This window comes from Pogona vitticeps, chromosome 4 (assembly GCF_051106095.1).
Source record: "Pogona vitticeps strain Pit_001003342236 chromosome 4, PviZW2.1, whole genome shotgun sequence".
NCBI lineage: Eukaryota > Metazoa > Chordata > Lepidosauria > Squamata > Agamidae > Pogona > Pogona vitticeps.
The window spans coordinates 48,471,867-48,496,582 of NC_135786.1; the positions used below are offsets into that span (position 1 = coordinate 48,471,867).

Here is a 24,716-nt window from a genome sequence, read left to right on the forward strand (position 1 = left end):
AGTCTGTCTGTTTTAAACTTAGACAGAGTAAAGGTATTTACGCCAGCATTACATTGGCTTGGACACCATCTTCTGCAAGTAAAGGAAACAAAACAGAACTGATGGTACCCCCCCCCATCTATGTTGTCTCCTGCATCCACAGTACTAACTTAGACACCTGTTCTGTACTGAGTACCAGAGTAGGTCTTTCCTCTCCATTGTTAATGCACATTGTAACTGAAGACAACTACAGGCTCTGTTCTCTCAATCAAATATGGAAGTGTAATAAAGCCTGTTCTTTAAATCTTGTTTCTCTCATCTTTTTCTTGAAACCATTAATTGACTTCTAGAGTGAGCAAAGGAGTGCCTCATCACTAAATTTGGGAGAAACTCCCTATCTGGTCATAAAGCATCTACTCTTCCACCCATACTGAATGTCTATAGACTGTCTTGAATATAGACTCAGAACTATTCCTATTGAAACAAGTTAACATTAATTGGTTTGTAAGATAAACTAATGTCACTGCTCATGTAAAAGGAAAAGAAGACATACAGCAAACTACTTGGGGGAGGGGGAAAGAACCAAGCTTAAACATGTCTCCTGCCTAGCAAAATGCTCCAGCCAGTGCCGTAATCTTCCTTAGGGTAGGCACTCAATGCAAATGTCCCACAAGATTAGACTTCATGCTCTTACCAAGTGATCTGGGTATTCTGCCCACTATTGCCAGGAAAAGATGGATGGCGACCTCAACTGCTTCACTGTTGTGTGATCAGCAACCTCCTCTCACAAAAGCAGGTTTTGTTAAACCCGATCTTTAGTTAAAGACCAAGGGTTGAGTGATCATCTGGCTGCTAGTGAGAATTTAAGCAGCATGAGATGTAATAAATGATGCTAGTTACCCAATTTACTTATCCTGGCTTAATGAACCAGTTGTGCAATAAGGCAATAAATAACTAGATTTGCTCAGAGCCGGGTGTAGCAATGCTGCTGTTTAGTACAAGCTAACTAAATCCCATTGTGATAGATCCCTGATCTATGTTATTTAAAGCTGCAACAAAAACACATGACGCAAAGCAAGTAAACCACACAGTTTGGCCTCCTTGGCAAAAGATTCCGTTACTCTTTCAATTAAAAATGAAAATAACAGAGCATGCATCCTGTAACATGAATACATCTGTTATATAAGGATTAGACATACAGAATTGTTGTTCTTTGTTAAACAGGGTACACATGAATATAGTAAAAAGTGATCTGGAAATAAAGCCAGACAGACAGACTTAAAGTGGAAAGTTGTTCTAAGTAACAAGGTTTTTCAGGCAGAATGCTCTACTACTTATGCACTTCAGAGTATGTGCAAAGGCATAAATCTCAGTTGCAAACTTCCATTTGCTAAAACAGTCCTTGGTTGGATTCACACTTGTCACATGGCTTCTGCACAATGAGGAACACAGCTGGAAATTCCTTAACTAGCAGCAATTTACTAATGAGACTTACACTGTTACACTTAATGCTGGCATACATAACTAATTGGATTCCAGCTGACATCAATAAATGATTGCTGGACACACAATTAGATTATCCCAGAGTAAAGGTGTCACTTTACACAATTTCAGGGGAAAAATTAAAAGGACACAGGGAGGGAAAGAAACCATCACCCAAAAAAATATATGGGGGGTTACAGATTGGAGAGGTGCAATATAAATGTGCTATTTTATATGTGGATCGATACAGATATAAATAGAGGAACATCTCATCATAGTGGGGAATCCAGAGACTTGGGTGTCTGTCTGTTCAGTCAGCTATTTACATGCTAACTGCTGTCTCTTGTTTTTGGTCTTGACCTTTAAACCAGACTTGGGTAGGACAGTCCTTTAAATGGAGGAAAGGAAGATCGTCCTTTGCCCATGCTGTTTAAGATACTTACAGTTGCTCAGTATCTATGAATCACAAGGTTAAATGATTTGTAAGTGCTTTTTTGCATGTGGTCAGATTACCAAAATTATTCAAAAAAAAAAAAAAAAAAAGGAAACAAATTTGAAATTCCAACCATTAGGGAAATGTTCACAATACATGTATGTTAAGATAAGTCAGAGTTAGAGTACGGGTGTGTGGTTCTGCTTGAACACACACACATTCTTAACATCTGAAAATTGAGAATACCCTTGAAAAGCAATAGGAAATGAATAAGACACACTACGAGCAAATTCTTGTTTTTCCAGATACCTACCAATGCTCCCTATGCACAACATTCAGTTTCCCCTCCATGAAGAGAAAGGGGAAATATTCTCATTTTTTAATCCAACGAAAGCATACCTTCCAATACTTCATGTGAAAATAAGGATGCTCTTGTGGAGTTAATTTATTTTGTAACATGGAGGATCACTGCCAGAGTCCCCTTCTCCCACTGTGTGTACTGTGCCGTCAAGTTGGAACTGACTTATAGTGACCCTAATAGGGCTTTCAAGCTGAGATATTTAAGGAGTGGTTTTACCAGTTCCACTCCCGCAGTGAGCTTTCATGGCTGAGGAGGGACTTGAACGCTGATCTCCAGAGCCCTAGTCCATCACTCTATCCACTGAGGTTCCAATTTTATTATGGAGCTGTTTTTTCTGCACTGGAATGGGGAATAAATGAGAACTATGCTTTCTTTGAGGAAGCTCTAAACAATAATGTTGTGCTCCATCTAAACAAACTGCCAAGGCTTTTTAGATAGAACACTCTCCTCCTGGCACTTTTCTGGATTATTTTATTCTGAATTATCTACTACAACAATCTGTACTTTTGTTTCTCGTTTATATGGTCAAAGTGTTCTATCTTTCTGTACCATATTCTGTTTTACGATTTCTTGGACTGTGTTTATTTGCCTTAGTACTTCTTCACTCTCTGAATCAAAGAAATTCTTAATAGTTGATAATAAATTTACATATCAAATACTCCTATTATTTCTATAGTACCCTGTGTTTAAAGTCTGTTCCTCCGGGAGAAGAGCCAGCCTGTGTAGCCATGGGCAAGCTATACAGTCCCAGGGTGACCCTAGAAGAGAATGGTAAACCACTTCTGAGTACTCTCTACCTAGAAAACTAGGGAAAAGGCTATCATAAGACAGAACTGACTTTTGGCAGATGTTTATTAAACGATTAAGCCAAGGCAGGCAACTAGGCATCATTTAGAACAATGGTCCCCAACCTTGGACCTCCAGATATTCTTGGACTACAACTCCCAGAAGCCTTCACCACCACCTCTGCCAGCCAGGATTTCTGTGAGTTGAAGTCCGAGAACATCTGGAGGCCCAAGGTTGGGGGGCCACTGATCTAGAAGAGGTGAAGTACAATTTCCATAAGTCCCAGCAAGTATGGTCAATACTGAGGAATTATGAGAGTCATGTGTACCACTGATGCAGTCTTTTTCACATATTATGCTGAACATGCACTGAACTGGAAGTAGATTCCACTCCCCACTTAATGCATAGTCTAAGAATGCCTGAACAGTTTTCCCCTGTATCTGTGTCCCCTTAATAAACACTGTGTTTGTGATATTTCACATGCAATAGCTACTTCACATACACAGATCATTCCTGTTATTAAGCAGTATGAATACCTAAAGCAACTACTGTATCTCCAGCAGCTGAATAGAACTGTAGCACAGTGAAGAGAATGCACATCATTTGCTACAAATTGGATCAGAGAGCCTTAATCTAGCATTCTTCCCTTCTAACTCAGTTCCCCAATAGATACTTCATCAGCCTTGCACAGTAGCTCTAGCAACACACAGCTCATTGTGCTATGCAATGTGATGCACCACCTCAGTCCCGCCATCAACTCTGTTGAGAGGAGCAGGATCCTGGATGCAAAGCAGGTGGTTTGCTCTACTTTTGTCAGCTGAAGAATAATTGCTGCAGACTTACAAAGGCTTGACAGGCAGCAGCAAGAAGCTGCTACTGGAAATGACACGACTTGTGCCTATTACATTCCAGAATAAACCAAAAAGCAGCTGCAAAGAAAATAAGAGCCTACACCAAGCAAGAGAGACAAGCAAGATGTTCCAAACCTCCACCACACAACTCATTGATTAGAAGCCAAAGGCTTTGTAAGAGCTCAGATACAGTACCAATGTTCAAAGCTGTCTGGACAGGGGAGAGCAAAGAAGAACAGTTTCCTGAAATGAACTTCTGGAGTGTTCCTGTTTGCCCTCAATGGGTGGGACATTCCTCAGGTCTGGTGAAGCTTGGCAGTGCGCACCCTACTCTGTGTCAGACACTATGCTCTTGAACATCCACATTCCAAGAAATTCATTTACGCAAGTCTCTGTGGTTGGATGCTTTACCAGGCCACATCTGAATGTAGGTGAACTTTTTCCACATGCAGCACCACCAATGAAGTACACAAGTTTTGCACCAGAAATAAGGGGTGGGGAATTAATTTTCTGAATTCCAACTCTCAGAATATCACTTCCAGTCACCATACTGTTTAGGGTATTCTGGGGACTGCAATTCAAAAAAGTAATTTCTGCCACTGCTATATCAAAGGCCCACTCCAAAGACATCCATGCCACAATCCAATGGATATTTACTTAGACACTAGTCCCCACTGAAGTTAGTAGGGGCTACTTCCAAGCAGGCATGCCAAGCACTGCAGCCTAATCATGCTGAAGTCCCACCTAAATCAACAGGATTAAGTTAGGATTAAGCTATAAATGGGTTCTCTTGAAATCCATGGGACTTAGACTTTGCTTGGGTGAAGGTAAAGACAGCAAATGTCAACAATTGCTCTCCATGGATACAGCAACTTTTGCAGATGGGGGGAGCTGTAGAAAAAAAGAGAAGAACTTCATCTCCTGATGTTCCAGCTGCTTTCTGGACTATGTCAGAACAGCACAGGTCACAAAGTTTATAATAAAATAGAAGCAGTAGGAGAGAACTAACTGTACCTATATTTATTTGATTATAGCAAAGCTTCCATTCACATTTGGAAATAAATTAGGTATTCTGAGGCTGCATCCTAGGTCTTCACTTTATTCATTTATTCATTTATTAAATTTATACTCCACCCATTTAGACCAAGTCTACTCTGGGTGGCTAACAATAAAAAATAGCATAAACGCAATATAATATAATAGAGAACAACAATAGTAATATCGTTCAAGATGGGGAAAAGATAAAAATAATCAAGTGATGACAGGAGCGAAAGCCTGCCTAAAGAGCCAGGTCTTAAGTCGGCTCTTAAAAACACCCAGTGAGGGACCCAAACAGATCTCTCAAGGGAGAATGTTCCAAAGGCGAGGGGCCACTGCCAAGAAGGCCGGTTTCTCGTTCTTTCTCTCTGGGCCTCCCTCGGCATTAGGCCCCTCAGCTGCCCTTCCTGGCTAGAATGAGTGATTTGAGTGATTTGAATAGATCTAGGTGGGAGGAGGCATTCCACTAGATATCGAGGTCCTAAACTATCTAGGGCTTTATATGTCATTATTAAAATTATTGAAATCAATGAGGAAACAAACGGGCAGCCAATGCAAGGCAGCCAAAGTGGGGGAAATACGCTGATATTTTCTCATCCCACTGAGAAGTCTGGCTGCTGCATTCTGCACCATTTGAAGCTTCCGCATCAGTCTCAAAGGTAGCCCCACGTAGAGTGCATTGCAGTAGTCTAATCTCGAGATTACAAACGCATGGACCAAAGTGGTTAGTGCCCCAACATTAAGATAGAGACACAGCTGGGCAATCAGCCATAGATGGAAATAGGTGGAGCGGACCACTGACACCACCTGGATTTCCATGGTGAGCGCTGAATCCAGATGGACCCCCCAGCTGCGAACCTCACTCTTCGTCGTGACAGTCATTCCCCAAAAGAGAGGGAGTTTCCCAAACCACCAATGGAGGGGCCACCCACCCTCAGGACTTCCGTCTTGTCCGGGTTCAGCCTCAACCCATTCTCCTGCATCCATTGCAGTACAGCCTCCAGACAATGCTGAAGAGACAGAACGGCATCCACTGAAGTAGGTGAAAATTTATTTATTTTATTTATTTATTTTATTTATTTATTTTATTTATATCCCACCTATCTGGTCGGATTAGGACCACTCTAGGCGGCTGTCAACATCAAATAGTACAATAAATATATATAAAACAATTTTTACATATCAGAAGCATTAAACAAGATGGGAAAAACAATAGGAGAGGGAAAGAAAAGGGCATCAGGAATTATCTGATGGGAAGGCCTGCCGAAACATCCATATTTTTAATTGATTTTTAAAGATACCCAGCGAGGGAGCCATGCGAATCTCAGGAGGTAGGTTGTTCCAGAGGCGAGGAGCCACCGCTGAGAAGGCCCGATTTCTTGTCTTTTCCTTCCGGGCCTCCCTTGGTGTTAGGCTCCTCAGCCTCACCTCCTGGCTCGCACGAGTGACACGGGTAGATCTTGGTGGGAGTAGGCGTTCCGCCAAGTATCGAGGCCAAGTATATTCCACCAAGTATCGAAAAGGAGATGTAGAGCTGCATGTCATCAGCATACTGAGGGCACAAAGCCCCACACCCCCTGATGACCCCACCTCATGTAGATATTAAACAGCATTGGGGAGATAACCAAGCCTTGTGGGACCCCACAATTGAGGCTCCACAGGGTCGAAACACTCTCCCAAAGCTGTACTTTCAGAGGACAGTTCTCCAATAAGGATCAGAGCCAGGCAAGTGCCAGACCACCAATTCCCAACTCGGAGAGCCTCCCCAGGAGGATACCATGGTTGATGGTATCGAAGGTGGCTGAGATATCAAGGAGGACCAACAAAGACATTTTGCCCTTGTTAGCCTCCCACAGTAGGTCATCAAACAGGGCAACCAATGCCATTTCCGTACCATGGTGCGACCTGAAGCCCGACTGGAATGGATCCAAGGTGTTGGTTCCATCCAAAAGAGCCTGGAACTGGTCAGCACCACCTTCTCTACCACTTTGCTAAGGAAAGAAACATTGGCAACGGGCCTATAAGTACCAATATCTCCGCCGTCAAACTTGGTTTCTTCCTAATGGGCCTAATGAGTGTCTCCTTGAGAGACCCATTCATTATTGCTGTGGCGCATTTGGGCCACAAGGGTTCCTGGGTGCTAGTTTTAGGATCTGTTAAGGGTGCTTCCTGAAAATCTGCTTCTCACCAAGAAGCACTGTAGGAAATGAAAGCCTAGAATGCATCTTTGGGAAACTACACCCTGTACCAGGTGAGGCAAGTACATGTATATGGGATGAATGAGAACAGATCCTGCCCCTCCTCTGTATGATAATCTTTCAAGTATTGGAGAAGTGCTATCATATCTCTCCTTAGTCTTCTTTTTCCTAGGCTAAACATGCCCATGTATAGCTGAGAACAAGGTAAGTAACAAATGAATCTTAAGAATCTTGCCAATTCTAGGTGAAAGCATGAGTATTGGAAACACAATAGAGCAGAAAATAGGGTGGGCAGATCTGATTTGACAGTTAAGCAAATATACATTATAAAGAAACAAGAATGTGAAAAAACCTCTTAAAAGCTAATTACAGCAACAGTTTTAAGATTCCAAAAGTAGTTAGTTGCCTTTCTCAATAAATAACGGAATTTTTCCTTCCTTATTGTTCAAAAGTAACTAGAACAGTTAATTAATTTTACAAAAACAAGAAGATACTACAAGCCAATGTGCTGTAATACAAAACACACCTGTAGTGTGACCACAGTCCATAGAACTATTAAAATGACTATAAAAACAACTAGAACAGTTGTAACTGACAAAAGAGATGAAGTTTACAATAATAATGTAACTTATTGGTGTCTTCGTTTATGAAAACAGAAATTAAATAAATTAAATACTCAATGAAAAAGAAGTTACTTCTAAGCTTTGGCAAGGGATCTCATCAGATCTGAACCATTTTGTTTCTTACTGTGTCTTATTTCTCTGCACATCTGAAACCCTCTGAACATAGATGGCTATTTCAATCGGGAAGCAAGAGACACAGTCCATTGTGGAGAGGAAATGAAAAAAAAATCTGCACAGCATGAATGATAGACAAAGCATGGGAGATAAGAAGAAAAGGAAAATGACAAGTCTGTGTTGAGGGAGTACTGTGTAGCACTGTGACAGACAAGGCCTTTATTCTAAACTTGCTACACAAAACTCCCAGTATGGAACATCTGCTGGATATTGGAGGTTTTGATCTAAGTAACCATCACAATGTGGTACCAGACAGTCAGATGCTCAGTGTTTTGCTCATTTATTACTTACATTTCTATCCTACCTTTTCTTCAGAAGGCTGAAGCAGCATATATAAACCTTCCAACCTCTCCATTTTAACTTAACAACAATCACATGGAGGAGATCAGGTTGAGAACAGTGACTGGTCAGACCATCTTCATAGCCATCTGTTTTAATTTATCCTGCTGGTTATCGTACTTGTTTGAGTGTATGTATTATTTTACTTTTATCATGTTTTGATATTGTGTGGTTTATCTTGTTGTTAGCCGCCCAGAGTGGCCTCCTTGACAGATGGTGTGGGGTATAAATCTAATAAATAAATAAATAGCAAGTTACATGTCTCAACACAGACCAGAACCTAGATATTCAAAGTTTCAATCCAACACACTAACTTTAACTTTTTTTAAAATGGCACAAAATTCAACCACAAAGCTTTTTGCAAAATAATAGGGCCAGCTATGGAAACAGGGCATTCATTTGAAAAGGAGGGTTCTTGCTCCTGCTGGTGCATTCTGTCCTCTCTCAGACACTGTTTTCCACACAAGAGGTGCCTAAATGAGAGAGGTGTCATCAAACCTATCTTCAGCTTCAAGTGCAATGTTTCAGCTATAAATGACATGCCTGCCATTTACCAATGATATATATATGTAGCCTTCTTCTGCCAATCCTATTGTGCCAGGTATTGTAGGTACACAAAGGAATTCTCAATTCTGAATTACTAACACCATGTTTAACACATGGGGCAGCAAAGAACAACAAAGGAGTAACATGCCCGAGGGCACAAACAAGCACAGTGTGCTTGAGTCAGCGGGTGCAAATGCATTCTCTGATTCATCCTGTTCTTTACTGGACCTGCAGTTCTGAGGCAGAATAACAGAAACAGCACCTTACTGTGCTGAAGTGACAGATCTTTCCAGTGATGGATCTTCATATGCCTCATGCTGTCTTCTGTCCTTCCCAGAGTGTCCTAAGGCTTCCCTGCTTCTTCTTTGTAAAGTCTTGCTAACTTGCCAACACTAGAGTTACTGTCCATGAAAACTAAAAAAAAAAAAATTAAAAAGAAGAAGGTTGCCGCCTGTCTAGGGGACACTGAACTACTGCCTCAGAACAAATTGCTGGAGAGTTTTCATGAACTAGAAGATGAGGTGAGTTGTGAAGCAAACTAAGCACATGAGCAGGATATGAATAAATCTTAGAGAGGGGAAATTCTAGTCAAACATATCTAGAGAGCACTGAGTTGTGGTAGGCTTTTCTAAACCACTTTTGAGTTTTCTGGAGATGCTTACTTAGCCTTCTTTTCATTCCAAGTTCACACCATACCAAAGTTATTGGGAGTAAAAAATCATGCCTTTGTAAAGCTGCCATCACAGAGGTTTAGGTTCTTTCAGAATAATATTTTAGAAAGCATTTGGACAGACAGAATAGACAGAGTGCTATCAACTAGGTATAATCAGGTGGCTCTATGAGCTTGTCATCAATGTTGAGTCCGTTTGGATAATTGGTTGCAACACTAGAAACCGCAAATATGCAAGTAACCCTAAAACTTTATCTAAAAAGCATCTAGACTGTACAGCAATTTTAGCATTTTCGGCTATGGTGGTTATCCCTAGCAGTGCCTAAATATGCATGTATGTAATTCCGCCTGTCTATTGCTTGGATAGCTCTGTGGTTAAGGTATCTGGCTGCACAGCCAGAGGCTGGGAGTTTGATTCTCTACTGTGCCTCTTTGACAGGGGCTAGACTTGACAATCCATAAGGGTCCCTTCCAGCTCTGCAGTTACTGTACGAGATTATTACTATTATCTGCTAGTAATACTATCAAATAATCTACAAATCAGCAACAACATCCCTTCTGGCATAAATCACTCTACTCTTGTGCTATTCTTCTACTCTTGAAATAAAATTCTGCAATATGCAATTAGGCTTTGTTACATGAAGATAGTAACAAAGATGCCATCAACTCATTATCACAACACCACAAACTGTATTAATTAATCATTCACATGAGTAGGCTACAGTGGATTAAGAGCTTAAAAGTGAGGCAATGCTGCTTGCATTGTTGTTTTCCAAACTGTTCCCTCTCACTAAGAGGGGTCCTCTTCACCTTGAGAAGCTCAGAGCGCTTAACATTTTAAATAGATTTCATTTTCATACACTGGCTCCCTCTGATGTAGCCGAATTCCTTGCTGGGTCCAAGGGAAGTAGTACGTGAGGGGGGTGGGGAATCTGCTTACTTGCACAGTCAATGCCTTTTAAAGAGTCGCAAAGTAACCACAGCTCTTTAGAAACTGCAATAATAAAGGCTACGAACTAGGAATTCTTACTCCGGCGCACAGAAAGTGCTGCTTTTGTTCCTACCCAGGTCCCAGATACAAAGGGAGAGAGAGAGAGAGAGAGAGAGAGGAAGGTCCAGAAAGAGTCAGGAGAGGAATTAAGGTAGAAAAGTTTGGTAGGCCAAACTTTATTTTAATGCTATTTAGAGAATGCTTCTTATTAAAAGGATTGTTTTTCTTTCTCCAAAAAAAGCAAATGGCTTCTTTGGACAAGACCAAGAGGTTTTCTTTTTAAAGTCCAAAATAATTTTCAATTTTTAAAGGCAACAAGTCACCTTAAGCACTCAACCACCCATGAGGGACTGCCTTCAGATTGCATATGTGAGGAGCCTCTCTCGTTCTGCTGATTGGAGTTAACACTGTATAGAACAAGTTCCCTCACTCAGCAGAAACGAAGTATTTGCCTTCAGAGCTGGAAAGATCTCTCCAAACTCAATTTTCCAGTCCCACAGTTTCACATTAGCTGGCCCTCTGCACTTTCCTTTTGGTTAAGAAACCCAGGATTAAGGCAACCTCTGAAGTTTTCATTTTAAGGGATATAAAATGTTTGTCCTGTTGTCATCACGTCCAGGGACAGGAATTACATAAACCATTGGTTATCTTGAACAGCCTGAAGTCTCTTCCTACAGCAATTCACTCAGTCCACAGTCAGCACAAACAAGCTGAGTGATTCTTTTCTGCTGCCTCCTCAGATTAGGGAATAATCTGATTAGGGCTGCAGGAGGCTTGATTTTTGAAATCGGACTTGGATACCTTACCAAGAAGCTCAAGGCAATGCATATTGTTCTCCTTCCACTACCCACCAATGACATTATTCTCAAAACAACACTGGGAGGTTGGTTGGATTGAATTTAAATTTTAAAAATCAGATTTTAAAAAATAATTTAAATCAAAAAATTCCTTGTCTTGCTATAAAGCAAATCAATTTTCCACGTGTAAGGGATTAACCTGTTCTCCATATAAACTAAGAATAAGGAAAAGAGGATTCTGAAGCCTACTTTCAATGCTTGTTTCACATCTACTATGAAAGAAGCAATGTGGACCCCACATGGCTATATCTCTGTGTGTGGGGGGGGAAGGGAGTGTGTGTGAGTGTGTATATATGTGTGTGTGAGAGAATAGGAGTTAATTGTTGGAGTATGTGCATATACAGCACCATTAACGAATCAAGGTTCAGGACAAGAGTAAAAAAATCTAATTAATAATTGCATGATCAAGTTGATTCTGATCTACAATTACCCATTCCAGGGTTTCCTAGATATAGAGTAATCAGAAGTAATTTCCTTATCTGAGGGTGCTCTGGGACCATGAAAGTTGGCTACAGGTATTCCAACCCGTAAAGTTATCCACCCAGGGCTAGAATCTACCAGCATACAAACAATCCATGTACACAATACACAAGCCAGGCCAGCACATTTTGCACCTGACACCTACTACCAATCTATAGACATTAAAGTGTGTAACACTCACAGGCCAGCAGCATATTTGGCCCAGGAGGCAGAAGATGGGAAGAGCAAAGAGATCGGGACCTGAGGATTTACTCTATCACAGATGTTCTATTTTGAGGTATATGGCTGCTTTTGAACATTTTGAAATAGGTTAAATGTGACTGTGACCAGAAAGATTGTGTGGGAATGATCAGTATCTGTGTCTAATAAGGTGGCCACATGAAAAAGAGGATTGGGCTCCTCTGCTTAAAACAGTTCATTCATCCAGTCACTGAAGGCAAAATGCCATCCTCCACACAACTGTTAAAAATATGGTTGGTAGAGTTCAACCTTATGCTGGTTAGTCTTTATTTCTGGTGGCCTTCCTTTCTATCCAGACCTTGTTCCTTTGTGTCACTTTGAAGAACAGCACGCTGCTTCCTTTATAAATAATAGTTTCCACCACACTGCAAAAGGAGTACAGACATGACACAACCTTCACCGCAGCTGAGCAGATCATCAATGAATCCCTCTGCCCTCTTAATCACTTTTCAAAATAAAATGGACAGTAATGAGGTATGGGGGGGGGGACACAAAAACCAGTAGAGCAGAATTTCTGGTCACTAAGGAGACTACATCTAGCTTAGAGATTGCTATGTTTTGCAAGGAAAAACAAAAGGTGCAAATGGTATGAGAGACAGTACATTGGAATTTGTCAACAAATCTGAGTGTTTCTGAAAGTTGGATGAGGAATTATTGTGGTTTTTGCACTATCAAAATATTTCCTATTTATTATACAGCATATTTTGGTTTGCTAAACAAGAATTGCTTAGTATTATTTCCTCTGCAATAATGGACATTTTATTTCACCTAAATGTCAATGGTTACATTTTGACATCAGGATACATCTCCCTGTTAAATGTTGACAATTCTCCATTGTGCTTCTATATGGGTGTGTGTGAGAATTTATATTTACCCTTTCTTTTCCTATTTGGTTGAACGTTTGCAAGGTTTATATTGTAATACACAATTTCAGTTACTGATTTAATGATATTTCTTTTACATTTTTGGTTTCATTACTCAGATTTTTTTAAAAAAAATTATAAGCTGTGGTATAACTATGAGTTAATGGGAATGGAAACATAGAAAACTCATAATATTGCAAATATGAAAGACTTTAGCCGTGTCATGGTGCTTTCTGAAACGTATCTTCAAAGCACAAATTGGGCAATGCAAAATCTAAAGTCCTCTGTAACTTACCACAGCATTCTTTTCAGTTATGGCTGGGGGAAAAAGTTGTCTTACATGTGCACAATTACAACATCACACAATTACATGAGAATGCCCCCTGCCACATTTCCCCAACTGCAAGCCAAAGAAACAAGTAATCCATCTACCATTATCAAAATTATATGATGGCTCCACTGAGCGGAGGACACACAAGGAGCTGGAACGCTATAAAACAGTTCTCCTGTTAAAGTAAGTGGGACTATTCCAGTCTAAGTGGTTTAATAAATCTTTGGAGCCCTTTGTGTAAACTGTAGCAAGACTGAATGTACAAACTAAGATGAATGAGAAATATCTGTGCAATTGCTGGCAAACTTTTAACAAATTGTAATACACATGATATAGTGAGAGGGAGATTCTTCTCACACGTTCAGCTATACATTTATATGCCTTTGAGAATTCCATTGCAGCAGTAACCGATCTGTTACTAAACTAGAATGTTGAACTGAAGTTTTTCTCTCTACAGTACAAATGTTGGGATCTGTCATGTCTTATAGAAATTAATATGCTGAATACTTTTATATTGACTGTCTCCACAATATTCCCTGCAATGTGCAAGAACCATGTAAGGGTCACTGTCTTTTTTAAAAAATACACATAGACTGTAGGAATTCAGAGCCAGATGCAACAGTAAACTTTTGTGAGCATTCCTTGTCCTGTACCTGACAAGACTGATAAATCAAAAGCTATTTTATCAAACAGAGCCAGATCAAGGACTGTGCATGGGGTGGGTGTTTCAGCTTCACCTTCAAAATTTCAGGAGGGAGCACCTCTTCCTACTCCAGCCACAAATTACCCAGGCCATTCAAAACAGAATACAGAGCAAAACATCAATGACCACTTCACCCTTAAAGGGTGTACTACTTCAACCTGCAAGTCAAGAGAAAGTCCCTTTCTTTCTGAAAGAAATTAAGGTTAAGACTTTGGCAAACATCCAGGGCAAGGAATTTCTGGTCTACCACACAACTATCTATATGCTCTAAATATCCTGATCAGGCACACAAGTGATTCAGAAAGCACTCAAAGAAATAACTTGTTCCTGAGCCTATATTACATAGTAATATAGATGGTGCTGTGCATACCTCCAAGTTGCGAAACACAAATCTCTGACATTTGTAATGTTTCTCACACACAATTACAAGCCTTGAATTCTCCTCCAACTCCATTCCCACCTAAGCCCCCTATTCTTCCAAACCCCTCACCAGTGTTGTAATGGTGACAGAGTTTGAAGACTCAAAGCACCGACTTTTTTTTATTAAAAAGGAAGAAGTACTGTAGCTATCAATCACTCCCCTCAAACTTCTTTGTTCCCAGATCATAAGCAGTTTATCGTGGGCCCATCACTGTAGCCATCTGCAGAACTAAGAGCCTGGAAGAGTGCAATCAACACAGCCCCTCCCCCTCAGCCTCTTTCCAGTGACATCTCAACTGATACATTTTTCAAGCTCGCCTATGCAGACATATGGCTTAAAAATTGACATTAAAAGGGATGAACCAGAAATACTGTTGGGATACTGAACTCATGCCAGCCACCAAATTCCTTGGTTTTGTGGCACAAGCAAACAAAGCTGCACCCCAAGAAATCATACATATTTCCACTAGAGATGGAAAGGAATTTGGCAGAAATGGACTGTCTTGACAAAAGTAAATTTTCCATACTTTCCAAGACTTACTGCAAGGAGAAACACATTTCACACTGATAATTCATGTATATGTGGGAATGAGTATTGCAGAGAAGTCTAAGGTTGTGTCACTGGAGATCAAGACCAAGATCATACACACTGTCGTATTTCTGACTGCCATGTACATGTGTGAAAGATGGACAATTAAGAAAGCTGATAGGGGAAAAAATGATTTGCTTGAAATGGGGTGCCAGAGGAGAGCTCTGCAGATACACTGGACTGCTAGAAAGATAAACAATTGGGTCCTAAATAAAATCAAGCCTGAACTATCTTTGGAGGCAAAAAGGTTGAAGTTAAGGCTGTCCTAATATGGGCACATAATGAGAAGTGGAATTCTCTTGAAAAGACCATAATACTGGGGAAGGTTGAGGGCAGCAGGAAAAGAGGAAGACCAAATATGAGCTGGACTGATTCCATAAAGGAAGGCATAGGCTTGAATTTACAAAAGCTGAGCAGAGCAGCAGAGGACAGGACATTTTGGAGACCACTCATTCATACAGTCGCCACAAGTTGGAGGCGACTGGATGGCACACAACAACAACAACAACAACAACAACAACAACAACAACAACAACAACAACAACAACAACAACAACAACAACAACAACAACAACAACAAAGTTTCCAGTAATATGTTTTTAGAAGAAAGTAATCCAGAATCAAAACAAGTGTAGCTGTCCTTGTTCACAACTTAAGAAGAGGCCAGGGAAGAATTTGTTTTATCTCAGTATGGCACACTATATACTAGTTGAATGAGTTGAAATGGGCATGGGGAGAGGGGACCAGAGAGGATGAGATGCATTCACTCTGCTGCTCCCTTTGCCATCAAAATTAGACTCACACACAATATAAAAGAGCAGGGCCAGCATATGTACAACAAACATTGTTACCCTATCATATCTCAGTTTTATCCTTATCTGGAGCCATCCCATCAGGCATTACTTTGGCAGTTGAGGCACAGAATATTAGTAGCAGAGTGATTCAGTCGGTTTAGTTTTGTGTACCCCTCCATATTCTCCCTATTTTCTTTTATCTAATCTCTCATGTGCTGCTGTCTTACAGAAGTGCATCTGTCGCACACCCGCAGCTCCCCTGTTTGTTTTCCCTGACACCCAGGTTCGCCTTTGGGCACAACTTTTCTTTTCTTTCTTTTTATGCTGCCACCAGAGGATATTCTCCTCCCTGTACCAAATATGAATAATGGAACAATGCTGTGAAATATAACAATGTTTATTTATAGGTTAATAGATAAATCACATGAGGAAAATCATGGATGATCTCGTATTATTCATTCATTAAATGTGCTTTGGACTTTAAATATGTTTACAGTGGTGCCTCGCTTAACGAGTGCTTCGTTTAACGACAAATTCACTTAGCGATGACTTTTTCGGAGCGATCTTGCGCTCCGTTTAACTATGTTCCCTATGGGTGATGTTTGGGACCATGCTTCGCATAGCGATGACAGTTTGGGTCCCCCTGTTTTGTTTAACGATGGTTTTGACAGCCTCATGATGGCTATTTTTTATATGTTTAAAAATGTTTAAAAATGTTTAGAATGCTTGAAATCATAAGTGCACTTAATAAACCCTTTGTTAAACTAATTTGACTTTGTTCCGACTCTTTAAATTTGTTGTAATTTTTTCCCCCATTGAGATGCATTGAATAGGTTTCAATGCATTTCAGTTGGGGAACCGTGTTTCGCTTAGCAATGTTTCCTATGGCGATTTTCGCTTAAGGACGGCAATCCGTTCTCATTGGAACGGATTATCCGGTTTTCAATGCATTTCAATGGGAAACCACGTTTCGCTTAGTGATGTTTTCCCATAGCGACGATTTTTTGGGAACCAATTAAAATCGTTAAGTGAGGCACCACTCTACTTATATAGATTCACTTTAATCACTGTGTTACAATATTCAAACAGTTTATTTCTTATTACTTTTAACTCCTTCAGTTCTCAAATACACCAACTTGTCCTTGTCCTAATCCTAACCTGTCTATCTTAACTCTTTCAATCCCTCTATACATCTCTGTCTCTTCTTCTCTCTAACTCTCCAACTGCCCTAACTGTCCCAAACTGGCTTTTTTTCCCCTCCTTGTTCCGTTGGTTCTGCCCCTCCTGTCCTCTCGTAGACTCCCACACCAGAGCTCTAACCTGACAGATAGGAGTGACGTGTGAGTTTTGTGTACCCCTCAGTATTCTCCCTATTTTCTTTTATCTAATCTTTCATCAATTTTATAAGGACACTTCCCCATTGTGCTTGTTTAGTGAATACCTTTCATGTGCTGCTGTCTTACAGAAGCGTGTCTTCTTTCCTGCTTTATTTTAAAAAGATTAGATCAAAGCTTTTACCTGGGTCCCACATTCTTCACTGTGCAATTAGTTTTACTTCACTGTCTATTTGGGACAAATTAAGTCTACCAAGATGCACAGACACAGGAGATTCAATAAAATCTCCTGTATCTTACTGTATCATAAGATACAATAAAATGTCCTTTACCGCAGTGTGTTTCAATATGCTTTGTGCTGCTCTTCCCCACACCATCATGCCTCTGAAAACCAGAGTGTCACGATTTTGGCCTCACGTATGTATCTGCATGGCTACATATAACACAAAATACGAACACTGGTAAAGGAAGGCACATACCAGAGTTATCCATCAACTACTGCATTGTTTAAAGTCTCTCATTATCCCACCATTCCTGCAACAACTAATAAGAAGCTGTTTTCTGTCCTCTGCAGAAACTGGAAAGATAAGATAGTTATGCCTTCTCTGGCTCCCACTCACTTGTGGAGATCTAGAAAACAGATTTAACTGTATTGCAAAAGAAGAACATGAGCATTTATCTCTGTGTGTGAAATTACAACAAGAAAGAAGAATTCATCGCTGCTGACTTTAAGTGGCCAGTAGCATTTTGTATTGTACTACCTGATGCTGCTCATCTCTGAACTGCTTTTGGATTAGAAGAAACACAGAATCTGTGATTTGCAAATGTAAAGAACACTCAATCCATATTCATAAGCAGAGATGGACACAAACTTCTGGTTTGTTGGTTTGGCAGTTTGTTTCATGGCCAAACAGCTGATCTGCGGTTAGGAATCCTGCCCCTTCTGGCAGGTGCCCACTCGGCAGCACTGCAGTAGGGTGCTGCTGCTGATTGGGTGCCTACTAGAGTAGGGCACTGAACCACAGATCAGCTGTTCAGCCAGAAAATGGACCATGCAGAACCACTGAACCAGTGGTTTGTGCCCATCTCTACTCACAAGACACAAACATCCTATAAACTGGATTAACAGTAAGATGTGAAGCTCATTTTAAATCTCTGGGGCTGAGGATCCAACATATTTGATTGGTTCTGTCAGACAATCCAAAGTTTCTTGTCACCATCAAGGTCTTATTCATGCCCCTGTCCTTGATCTTGCATAGCACCTTCAACATGAAATCAGGGCAAACCCCATTCCTACTCCTAACCAGTTCTCTAGGTGGAAGAATTGCAAAACAGCAGTAAGAGTATGAGGTTCCAGGCCTCAGTAACAAAGGCATCCAGACGCTACACCAGCTTGGGAATCGGAGAGTGGCAAGGGTTTGCTGCTTGGACCTCTAGCTCTTAGACACCCCAAGTTTATCATCAACAGAATGGCATAATTACTCTCAGCCTCTCTTCTAACCATGGAGCTGGGGAGATGGTATGAGTAGCTGCAGGACAATCCCTGTTCCCCCTAAAATGCTAAAGATAGGAAAAAGGCTTGAGTTTGTTATGCTGATTAAAAAGAGGCAAGAACACACTGGCCATGTGCAGACTAATGAAATAGTCCAAATTCCTTTCTGTCATCTCCAGTTCCTTAGTCATTTTTAAATTTAAAATACTCACCATAAATTCCTGGCTGGAGGGCTATTGAAAAGCAAGCCCTCAATCTATTCCCAAACATGTACCTGGACAAATTTATATCTCCATTTATATCCGTCATTCTTTCCATGGACTTTATCTTTTAGTGAAAATGGCTTCCCGGTATCACATAAGGAAAGACTGTGGGGTTTCAGCAAGTGGAGACAGGGAAAAGAAGAACGCTACCGCAAAAGGAGTCCTGTTTAGAATTTTTTTTAAGTTATGCTGCTTCTGATTACTGATAGCTCTGCAAAGCCTAATTGCTTACAGAATTGAAATCCAGACACTTTCATCTATAGTCCTCAACAGCAATTTTCTGTTTTTCATTTCTCTAAAGTGGGCATGACACATCAAATAAAGGGAACAGGGGAGAATATTCAAGAGGGAAGTTGTATACATGGAGTTGAATGGCCACAAAAAAAAGAGCCAGAAGTACTATGAAGTACAGTTTTATGCTGCTATGTGCACATTGAAAGAAAGAAGGAGGCAGTGCCTAAGGTTAATCTTCACATGAATGAAAAAAGAACAAACCTCAATAATACCATTAAGGTCATCTCAACATTTTAGTTTCACCAAAGGCAATGAAGGAAGAAAGGCCAGCTCTCTACCACTCTTTACAGAATTCAAGCATCTATTCTTATGGGCAGTTTGATTTCCACACACGGAAATTGCGAACCAATGGTTAACTTGGAGGCCTTGGTTCAAATCCTCACTTTGGACTCAAAGGCTGAAATTCTGTTTCTTTGTTATGCAAGCAGGAGGCATATAGTACAGTATAACATTCACTCACTTCTAGGCAGCAAGTAAAGAGTCCCCCTGCTGAGATTCTGAAGTGAGTACCAAGCCAGCAGGGCATGCATGACCCTGAGAATCACAGCAGTGACTCTATAACTCCCAGCTGGAAGCCATTTCCCTTCTGCTTGCATAAAAAAGCAACAGAATCAGTCTTTGGGTGACCTTGGATGGGCCCAGCCCCCTCAGCCTGATCTATCTCACACAATTCCTACAAGGATAAAAGGGGAAGCCCTGTTTGTCACTATGGAATAGTGGAATAGCAGGGCATATAGTGCATATAGAGAAATAAAGCAAAGAATAACTTTGGCCATGATAGGGACACTCTGTTTCACTACCTTGTTTTTGAAAGAGCCAATGTCTGAGGCTTGTAATAAAGTGAGAAGGAAAGTGGGCCTATTTACAGGACTCCGTAGTATAAAAATCTCTCTCTGCCTCCAGGAGGCAAATATCACTGCTGAAGGAAAGTATTATATGAAATTGCCATCCGCATCGAGAACTGTTAAACTACACAAGCCCAGGTTATACAGCTAAATCTATGCACTCAAACTTCACAGGTAGGTTATAATTTAAATTCAATAATCTCAAAAAGGACCTAAAGCCTTCTCTGAAATGGGATGCATAATGTTTGTCATTTTGATGAAAAGAGAAGAACAGTAGTGAAAGTCACTGACCCAGGAATAAAAGGCCAGAGTTTCTATTCTGAAGCTTTACACAAAACCTCAGGCCAATTCACATGTGTCCAGATCCAGGTTTTTCATTGTGAGCCATTATTTTTATTATTTACAAGATGTAAAACTGTCTTACCAGCTAGTACAAAAGAACTCATTAAGCAGCCAGTGGATGCATAAACCCATCAAATTTGCATTGAGGTAGCTACAATGCCAGAAAATGAAACAATCCAAATTCTAAAATGAGTTACAGCACTGCAAACAGTCCAGTGTATTCCAAAGTACTCATAAAAATGTGCAACCATATTATTCTTAGTACAGTACATGGCAAAAGCCTTTAACAAGATGTAGCACAGATAGCACAGTAGTCCCTAGAGTAAGCTTTCAATCTCCTCTGAGTAGGAGATATGCTGGAGTACAGCTGCTTGCAGATATATTATGCATTAAAGTCCAATTTTTGACTTGTTCAGAATAAAAAAGACTCTCTTTTGGGGATTTTACCAAACCATTTGCAACCCTAACCGGTACACTGATGTGGATGGAAAAATCAAGGAATAGCTACATTGGTAAACTCTCAGTCACCCTTTTCAAACTTTTGGTAACAGAAGCAGAGAGGCTATTTAAAAAGGCAAGTGTTTCTTCCAGAGTGCAAAGATGGATTTGTGTTCAAATTCAGACTTACGAGAAAACTGGGGCAAGAACCACATATGGTAGGAAACATACAGACCACCAAATGTTTCTGGATTAAAACTATAATTCTTGATCCCTGTCCATGCTGGCTGGGGCTGACAGAAGACTGCTTGCGTCCATAAAAAAAAGGACAAGATGATGGGCAAACCACCCCACTTCACATGTAGAACTGACTTGGCAATTGAATTTTATTTCAACATTGGTGATGGAACTGTATTTTTCACCTCCAAGGTCAACTCAGTGCCCCACAGCAAATCACATGACAGGCAACACTCTGTCCTTCAATTCTTTGTACTTGCGCCCTTCTCCCAGCACCTGCCACCTAAAATGGCTGCCATATTGTGTGTAATGTTAGGGTCAGACCTAGGAGCCGGAGTCTAACAAGACCTTGAGGGCTACAGTTGCTCACTTAGAACCTATGGGATTCGGATAATATTGACCTAATTTTGTCTCACTTCATTTTCCTTTATTGAAACGTTCAGGAGATAAATAAAGAGTTTGAAATTAGTTACAAGAGAATCCATAACTCCTGGCAAGGTCTTTCTTCTCAACACTAATGATAAGGGAAGTGAGAGTGCTGTTGCTGATGGGTAAAGTTCAAAGTGTTATGGAAAAACACAGTAGTCTGTGAATTAATCAGGATAGGAAGGAGAATGAGACAACTGGAACAACCTGGAATTTCTTGTCTGTATAGACAGGAGCTATTATCTCTGGATAACAGCCTCAAGACAATAGTTCTAAGGCAAAAACATCTAATATCTGATTTCGCCAACAAGCCTTGACTGAAAACATTCCTCTAGTGTCTTAAACAAGGCCAAAAGTTCTAGGGCTCTTTTTTTTCAGATTCGTTGGACTGTGCTGAGTTCTTACCAATACCCCCCTTGCAAATTCAAAGGACAGTAGCTATACCTCCTCATCAATAATTTATAAAATGTTGACTGTTTTTCCATTCAGTAAGCTCCAAGTTAAAAAAATGTATCAGGCATATTCAGAACAGCACACTGTATAAACTCCTGTGAGAAAAGCAGAAAAGGATAAGAAGCACAGGATAACTGAAGAAACTGAGCATGCTTCTATTTGCAGATATTACATTCTCCTTTAAGTCTTGTTATTAACCAAGCGTAAACAAAGTGTGCCTCCCTAGGTGTTCTTGAAATGCAATTCCCAGCATCCCTCACCACTGACTATGTTGGCTATGGTACAATATTATATATTTCTGCACCGAAGGAAGTCCTATTAAATTCAATGCGGCTTACTCCTAGGAAAGAATGCACATATAGGTTTGCATCCTTAGAAAATCCATGTGCTGCGGCAACAACACAGCATCTAAGTTTGACACACTTGGTTCTTTCTTAAGCATGTTGATATAAAGGTAGTGCTTACTTCACAATTACAGTATATCAAACCTGATCCATGCTCTCCTCTATCTGCTTCATTTCTAGCTGAAATACTTTTTGGTTTGTAGAATTGAGAACATGCTAATATTTATTAGAGAAAAGAACTGCAGTCTAGTTAATTTTTTCAGCCCTCCGTGAAGAAGTTATTCCTCACAGAATGTTGCAATGGAGGAATATTTCAATTAAACCTGTTTTCTTCTTCAGCCTTGTATTTGCTTTTCCCCAACACTCCTTTAGCAGTTTGCAACAAAATATTTGCTGCAAACCCACAGGATTCTTTACACCAAGCATATCCCCTTTAAACACATCTCCTTAACTTTCTTAGAAGGGGCACGGAAGGAGCTTCCAGGGAGAATGTGAGGATCGTGAGCACATTTGGGCAACCCATGGGCAATGACCCTGGCAGCTGATCCGTCCCTTCTGGAAACACCACTGAGTTGCCTCTGACACAAACAATGAAGAAATGCTTTCTTAGAGCGCATCATCCCTACCGTAACTATTTCATCACTTCCCAAAGTGATGTGCTCCTCACTCCAACTCACTTGGCTGGCAGAAACCGCAATTAAAAAACAGTGCCAGCAGTCTGAAGCTTGAGGGTACTCTGTCTTCCCTTTCACAATTAATGTCACCATTGTGCTCTTCCATCTGCAACACTCACAGTCCCTTTTGCTTTCCTAGAGAGAAGCACCAGTTTTAACATCCCTGGCACAAATTCTAGTCTGGAAAAGCAGAAAGCTGCAGTTATTCTCATGAACTTGTCTTATTCTGGGAGCCACTTAATCCTAACGCAAGCAACTTTTATGTCAAAGAAATCATTCTGAAGACAGTTTATCCATACTTAGACTCATATCCTCCCCCCCCCCCACTATGAAGCCACCAGAGAACTCCAAAATTTGCATGATCAAAAGATTATATTCAAATCCAAATAGATTAACCTCTACTCTGATGTGTCAGGCAAGAAAGGCATACTGTACATCTCTTAGAAGTTGAATAATGTAATAATTCAACTTCTTAAAGATCAAATAATTCCATTCCTTTTCGAATAAACAGATCCGGAATAACGAAAGCAGACCACTTTCTCTCCTTTGCTGGCCTTATAAAAACAAATCTAGTAAGGAAAAGGGGTATGGAGGCCAGGATAATATGGGAGAATAGAGATGTCCATATGAACACAAGATTCCTTGGGTTATATAATGCTCAATTCCATTGTCTGAGGGCTTCAAGAATGATGAAGATTTTAAATAAACCAGTATATGGCTGACAGTGAATCGGGCAGCATGTCCTAACCCTCCTGTATTGATAGACAGGTAGGATATAAATGAAATAAATAAATCTCATAAACAGAAGATCCAGTGACAACCCGCTAACAGGACTTCATGTTCTAACTAGATACTTCCACAGGATTTGGATGATACTTTGTTTCAAAATCATCCCAGGAGCCTAGAACACAAGCTACCAGGAAGATATACTACTCTACTGGAATATCGGCTTCCTGAGACGTTAGACTTCTGCGTGCAGGGATATTCTCCCACTTTCCCCACAAGAACTTTCCAAGGAAGGAGTTTTCGCCTGCAATCTGGGGTTGGTGTAATCAGGGCGCCCAAGGTTTCCAAAACTAGATAGGTCGCAGAGAGCTTCAGACCTTAAGGACTACTTTCGTGGCTGCTTTCTTCCAAAAGCCGACTGACCTAAGTTCGTTTCCTTTAAGCCCCTACAACCGAGCATTAAAAATCAAACAATCCATCATGCCCTCCCCCTGAAAAATCTTGGCCGATAAGGAGGAAGCGGCAGAGAGCTGACTGAAGGGGTAGGGGTGGGGGGGAGCACCTGAAAGAGAAGGAGCTTGTTCTTCTAGCCCTCCTCTGCCTCCCCGGCGTCGCTGTACCTTTGCTCTGTTTACACTGCAACGCCGCTGAAACAGAAGCGCACCGCGGAAAGGGGGGGGAGAGGAAGGAGAGTCCGCGGCGCTGACTTACCCGGTGGTGGCGGCGGCGGCGGCGGCGGCTGAGGGGGGAGCCACGCTCGCTCACGCGTCTGCCGGCTCTCTCCTTCTCTTCTACAGACCAGAAGAAGCGGCAAAAGTCCCACTTCCACGCCTGGGCTCTCGCTTCTCCACCTCCACGCCTCCCAGCTGGGAGTCCCACCCCCCTCCCGGGTCGGACTCGGGCAATAAAAGGGAAGCAGTGGAGGCTGCTGGTTTCCAGCGGCAACCTGAGCCAGGCAGGCAGGCAGGCAGCCAGCCGGGCAGGCAGGCAGGCAGGAGCTCGCCAGGGGGAGGAGCCACACCGAGCGACACCCATCCCCCCCCCCGCTGAGGGCGGGGAGACTTCACGCGGCGCTGGCCCCTCCTCCTCTTCCTCCTCCT

General features: G+C 41.1%; 1 protein-coding gene across 2 annotated transcripts in view; it reads right to left on the bottom strand.

Moving 5' to 3' along the window:
* CDK18 (cyclin dependent kinase 18) overlaps positions 1-24,466 on the bottom strand; it is a 105,065-nt gene extending 80,599 nt beyond the window's left edge. For both annotated transcript variants that reach the window (XM_020797489.3, XM_072997280.2), the window contains exon 1: positions 24,328-24,466. The gene's annotated coding sequence lies outside the window, so the exon portion shown is untranslated. The remainder of the gene's footprint in view (positions 1-24,327) is intronic.
* Between the last annotated feature and the right edge of the window lie 250 nt (positions 24,467-24,716).